The sequence below is a fragment of the Eurosta solidaginis genome, chromosome 5 (genome assembly GCF_040869045.1).
Source record: "Eurosta solidaginis isolate ZX-2024a chromosome 5, ASM4086904v1, whole genome shotgun sequence".
NCBI lineage: Eukaryota > Metazoa > Arthropoda > Insecta > Diptera > Tephritidae > Eurosta > Eurosta solidaginis.
The window spans coordinates 23099213-23105872 of NC_090323.1; the positions used below are offsets into that span (position 1 = coordinate 23099213).

General features: G+C 34.3%; 1 protein-coding gene across 3 annotated transcripts in view; it reads right to left on the reverse strand.

The window, feature by feature from the left end:
• Pka-C3 (Protein kinase, cAMP-dependent, catalytic subunit 3) overlaps positions 1–5125 on the reverse strand; it is a 133693-nt gene extending 128568 nt beyond the window's left edge. For all 3 annotated transcript variants that reach the window (XM_067788249.1, XM_067788248.1, XM_067788247.1), the window contains exon 1: positions 4811–5125. The gene's annotated coding sequence lies outside the window, so the exon portion shown is untranslated. The remainder of the gene's footprint in view (positions 1–4810) is intronic.
• Between the last annotated feature and the right edge of the window lie 1535 nt (positions 5126–6660).

Sequence of the window (6660 nt, forward strand, 5' to 3'; positions counted from 1 at the left end):
ATGTTTTCATACATTTAAAATAAAAAAAAAAGCAATACGGGCAATCCCCGATTATTAAATCATACAAACAGATAAAATTGGTTAATTCGTTGTAGTTCTATAAATAGAACAAAAACAGCAACAAAACCAAAGTTTCTTTGAAAACCGCCGTACCAAGCATAGCTTTAACACATAATTGCATACGAGGTATGCAATGTGTAAAAGATTAAAATATGTAAAAAGAAGGCAATTGGGAAAAACTTTACATCAACTAAGGCATGACGTAGCTGAATGCGTTTATAACCATTTCAACTATCGTAGGAGTGCGGGTTCGACTCCCACTGCCGGGAGAAAAGGCTTTGAAGAGATTTACAAGGTATAATCGAAACAGCTGTCGCCTTGTCCGTCCTGATGTCACGTTGTTTAAATTTTTCCCAAATTATTAAATAGATTATGTGCAGGTCTTACAACCTTAGACTAACAAAGTTGCTTCTATCGTTAAAAAGAGAGGACTGTATACGCATGACGGGTATTCTGACTGGACACTGCCTTCTGCCGTCACATGCCTTTAAATTAGGCTTGGTCAGTGATAGCAGATGTAGGAAGTGTGGGCTGGAGGCGGAAACGATCGAGCACGTTCTGTGCTCGTGCGCTGCGCTTGCCAGGCTAAGGCTCCAGCTATTAGGAGTTATACAGCAGTCAGATCTAGAAGCAGTAAGTGGCTTAAGTCCTAGGAAGCTTCTAGTATTTGCCAAGAGGACGGAGTTATTTTATAACATAGGTCCTGGTTTTTGATAGAGTTTTTCAGTTTGGTCGTTAAAACAAACTTCTGGTAACACTACGGACTTATTCAGTCTATGTGAGGTCCTCATGGACCGGCCAGTTCAACCTAACCGAATCTATTCCGGTCCTAGACCTGTTTCTGAACCTACTTAAAGTTGTATGCCAGTGGGTTATTTGACTACTATAAAGAATTTGTTCAACCTATATGGTGTTAATCGGTCTGGTTGAGGCTATACAACACTACACATTAAATCACTGCAATCTGAATGCTTGATGGAAATTTTCTAGATATGGGCAGCATTAGAGACAGGGTATGCCTTTTCACTACAGTCACTTAATTATGTCTTACTTCTTGAAAGAAAGTGTGCTATCAAAAAACTGCGTTCGGTTTCAGCACCTACGGTCTGAGAGCATTTGTAAACGAACGATTTAAGAAGTGATGTAAGAAGTGAGAGCTCTACTCTGACTCATTGCGGACGTTACGTCGCTGCTACTCTAGCGAAGACGAAGGGCCTTGCGTACGTGGGTTAAAGTACATTATCGTGAGGCAAAAACAGAAAACGTGAAGTTGAAAGGCATAATTTGCAGAGTGCTTTAGAATACTACTCACGAATATTGCTCGAAAATGCAAAGAAATTGGATCAGCTTATTATTTTTTAAAAGATAAACCAATCGGGCAAGGAAAAAAAACATATCTACTCAAACTTTTACCCTCGGATATGGAATTTAATTAGCTATAAAATAGTGTGCTCCAATTTAATAAAAGCCTTGAATTTTTTTTTTTATTTTAGTATGTAAACACAAAATGTTTGTTCTTCTAACGTTTTGACATATTAATGCAATAGAAAAAACATTAAATTTTAAAAATGTCTCATTATATTTGAATTAAAACAAAATAAAAAAGAAATTATTTTTAGCATAAGATAAACACACTAACATACCAGCATGATTTGTCCCAGCAAACATTTGGAGTCAAACACGTGTCATAAAGGAAGCGCTTACACTCATTATGAGCTCATTTAAGAGCCGAAAATGAATGTATTTCCATTCTTACAATATTCATCCGGTAAAAGCCTGATTTCACACATTATATGAGCCTGAATAGAAGTCCGATCACACTGCTGTTACGCCTATAATTTGCTTCTTATGTATATACGGGAATATAATTATCCCATTCTGGACGGATGTTTGACGCTAGGCATTAAAAATTGGGTAGCATATTAGGAAGCCTTGTTAAGTACGATATTTAGAATGGAATCCTTTAAAAGTTTGGCACTTCGACCGAAGGCTGAATACTCCAAGCGGTGTACACCATCAAGGCAATTTGTTGTTGCCATTCAAAAAAAATCCAGAATACTTACAAACACTGTTAGCATGCGGATAATCAAATTATTGGGCTACGTGTCTATGAAAGAAAAAGCGTCCATACCAATTTACAAAAGAAAAAGCAAGACTATGTTTATATTCAAACTAAATTTGAACGAAAATTTTTCCAAAATAAAATAATATCTTTTCTCAAGTTGTTTTGTTTGCTGAATACTGAAAGTGGTGTTAACCCATTAACTGATTGCTTCTTCTTGATAATTTCCATGCAACTCTTTGGTACGACCAAGACTAATTCATACCAGATGGTGGCAAAGCGAATTCAACCAATTCGCCGTGTAGAAGAATGTCAAGTCAAAATAAAATTTTCATTGATTTCGATTAACTGACATATTAAAGTAAAAGGCGTTGTATGGAAAATAATCAAGAAGAAGCAATCAGCTGTTGGGATAACAATACCTGATACTGAATTCGCCTTAGTTTTGACGTTCTGTTGTACGTCGCATTGGGTTCAGTTCGCTTTGTCATTATTTTGTATAAATTCACCTTCACTATAAGTGTCCTCCATACTCAAGCGTTAAGTTTCGACTCAGTTAAATATTTGAGAAACATTTGAAAAGGGCATTTCAGTGATCGGATGGAAAGTATTTTCCTGGAAGTCTAAACTATATTATTTAATGATTTTACAATATACAAACCGACCGTCAACGACGGGAGTAGAAAAGCAATATATTCATTAAGAAATAAGAAAATTCGTCTTATTAGCTTCCTGAGTGCAATGCCACCCACACAGACTATTTTTTTGTGTAATAAAATAATTTTTTCATATAAAATTCTCTCTGAAACCAGTACATTCAGCTCCATTCGTATTTGAGATATGTTTAATAAAATCAAATTTTGAATAGTGAAAGCTCTATATTGAAAATGGGCTTTTTTGCTATTTCTCAAATGAAGAAATTTTATATTGTCCACCCCATCCCAAGCGTTACAAAACAGATTTATTTTGTAAAAATCTAATACTCTCAAATAAAATTCTCTCTTTCTGGTTTCGTTTAGTTCCGTTCATATTTGAGATTGGTTTGAGAAAAGAAAATTTCCCTTTTTGCTATTTCTCAAATGTAGAATTTTATATTTTCCATCCCATCTCAAAGGTTACAGGAACTGAGTGGAATTGAAATGACTCTACTGATAAACAATCTCGCACAGGTAGATATTTTTGCCTAATTGAAAATAAATATCTTTGTCAATCTTCGAAAACTTCCATTCTAAGGTTAATTGGGATATGCTATTTTAGCATTCGGTTTGAATCTAAGACATTTACATTCGAATTTATAGGTCAATGTCAATTTTACCGCAATAAATAATTATCGTTTCAATAAACATACTCTGTATACTAAAACAATTTTCATTTACAACTTGACATTTTTATTAATCACTTTCAAAAGAATAAAAATAAAATGTTCCCATTAAACTGCAAATTCAAGAATTGAACTCAAGGAAAAAAAAATAAAAGGTTAATCACCTCTTTGTTTAATTATAATTTTTTTTTTTTTTAATTTTTTTAAGGAGGAAAAACTTTATTGTTTTTACATTTAGTTACATAGATATATATTTTCTTTTTACTTTCTGATTTTATGTACCTATATGTATATTTTTTTATAATTTTTTATTTTTTTTATTTCTCCTGTGACCCCCCTACACATACTTTAGAACGCGTTCCAAATTGGTTCAGTCATAGATGGTCCTGAGATAGTCGCAGCCCTTGTTGATTAATTCAAATACATACACCCAGCAAACGAAGTCTCTAATGTGAGAGAATTATTATGTAGACATATTAGATAACTAACGTAATCTCGCTTCGAGAAAATTGTTAGAAAACTACACTAGTAATGGAACTGAGAATGATTAGAGAACTGTTGCAAAATCAATTTACATTAGAATCCCATTAGAGAAATACATTAGATTACGATTGGAGAACTATAATTTTTCTCGATTTTATAATTAGGTCCCATTTTGTTTGAGAACGCTATGTTTCCTCAGTGTTGCTCGAGTCATCCTCTAACGAGTTTCGAGCACGTGGATAGTTATCTAAACGTCCTCAAATCTTGATCTCACTTCAGTGTTTGTTGGGCAGCTTAGACTTAAGCGCCCGTTACTCATACTTAGCATAGGCTTGATTTGACTTGAGAACTGTCACTTAGGTTCAGTTTATTAAGCTTTGCATGTAACTGCTTACGCTGCACTTAGAAATACTTGATTCGACTTAGACGTCTGTTGATTTTGAATTTTCGACGTAAGTTCTAAGTAGCGTCGGCATTTTGTAATGCTATTTATGCTTTTCTAAGTGAAATATAATCAAGGCTAAGTTGCCAAATTCAGGTCAAGTCAAGTCAAGTCTATGTTAAGTAGGAGTAATAGAAGCTTTAAGCGCTGTTGGCACAACTGTGGCTGTCAACTGCCCCGCCCTGCATGTGATAAGCACCAGTTCGGTGGTAGTCATTAAGCCTCAATTGCGCGACTGTCTTTAATTTTCTCTGCAGGGTAGTGTATATACAAACATAAATAATGAGTGTAGTAGGGGTATTCACGTTATCAGGTTATATGGTTCTACATATTTTTACTTAACTAAGAAAGAACTGTAAATACCCAATCTGACGTGAATACCACAAGAGCATGCTGCATTTGGTTTTTACTTTTTTAGTTAATTTTTTAAATATTCACTTACACTTAAAAACTGTTTAATGCAATTTTTCACAATACTATGAGTTTTCGCAATTATTTAAAATATTGTTTCATATATGTATATTTTTAAAAATCACTTTTAAATTTAGTAAATTCACAAAAAAAAACACTTTCTAACTTTCGCACTCTGCCAGTATTTTCTTTGGAAAAATGCTTCAATTCATATTTAAACAAATTTCAATTTGCCAGCTATTTGCTGCCGCTATTACGAAGCGTTTACTTCCAAGTCTTGTACATAACTGAATCGAAAAGAAACGCGAAGTCGTGTAATAAAGAGCAGCCAAACAAACTGAACACATTCGTTGTTGTACACACCGCTAATGCGCTGGTGAAGATTGGCAGCCAACAGTCGGCGCGTTCAGAAAACAAACGGACTCAAATCTCCGACACTTGAACGCCCCGCAACAAATCATCCATAAACTCTGCTGCACACTATTCACCTCTCGTATCTGCGCCAACAATTGGCCAGGTTTTTGAGTGGCAGCAGCAGCAGCCGCGGCAAACATCATGCTTTGCCAGACTGTGTTTGTATTTCATTGCCGCTATTATCGCGTTGCTAGTTTTAGTTACTCATGCATTTTTATACTCAGCGTGTTTTGCACACAGAGTATATTAAGTTTGATTGGATAACGGTTGGTTGTACAGGTATAAAGGAATCGAGATAGATATAGACTTCCATATATCAAAATCATCAGTATCGAAAAAAAATTTGATTGAACCATGTCCGTCCGTCCGTCTGCCCGTGAACACGATAACTTGAGTAAATATTGAGATATCTTCACCAAATTTGGTACACGAGCTTATCTTGACCCAGAATAGATTGGTATTGAAAATGAGCGAAATCGGATGGAAACCACGCCCACTTTTTATATATATAACATTTTGGAAAACACAAAAAACCTGATTTTTTAGTAAATAATACATGTGGACTGATATTGAGACTCTAGATAAAAATTTGGAAAAAAATTTAAATGGGCGTGGCACCGCCCACTTGTGATAAAATAAATTTTACAAATATTATTAATCATAAATCAAAAATCGTTAAACCTATCGTAACAAAATTCGGCAGAGCGGTTGCCTTCACTATAAGAAATGCTTTGAATAAAACTTTACGAAATCGGTTAAGGACCACGCCCACTTTTATATAAAAGATCGTGTCGTAGACGAATAAAATAAGCTATATCTTTGCAAAAAAGAGCTTTATAACAATGGTACTTCATTCCCAAGTGGTTTTATAACAATAAATAGGAAAAACTTCAAATTTTAAAAATGGGCGTGGCACCGCCCCTGTTATGACTAAGCAATTTTCTGTTTCGGGAGCCATAACTCAAAGAAAAATTAACGGATCTTAATAAAATTGGGTACACAAATTTTCCCTATAGCAAGAAATATTTCTAGAAAAAATGGACGAAATCGGTTAAAGACCACGCCCACTTTTATATAAAATATTTTTAAAAAGGTCGTAGACGAAAATAATAAGCTATATCTTAGCGAAAAAGAGCTTTGTATCAATAGAATTTTACTTTCTAAATTGAATTATAACATTAAATTGGAAAACACTTAAATTTGAAAAAATGGGTGTGACACCGCCCCTGTTTTGTCTAAGCAATTTTCAATGTTTCGGGAGCCATAACTCGAAGAAAAATTTACATATCGCAACATCCTTATAGCAGAAAATATTTCTAGTAAAAATGGACGGGATCGGTTAAAGACCACGGCAGCTTAGATATAAAACAAGTTTAAAAGGTTTTAAAGGGGCGTAGACTAGAATAATAAGCTATAATTTACCAAAAAATAGTTTTGAATCAATGATATTTCACTTATCAAGTTTTA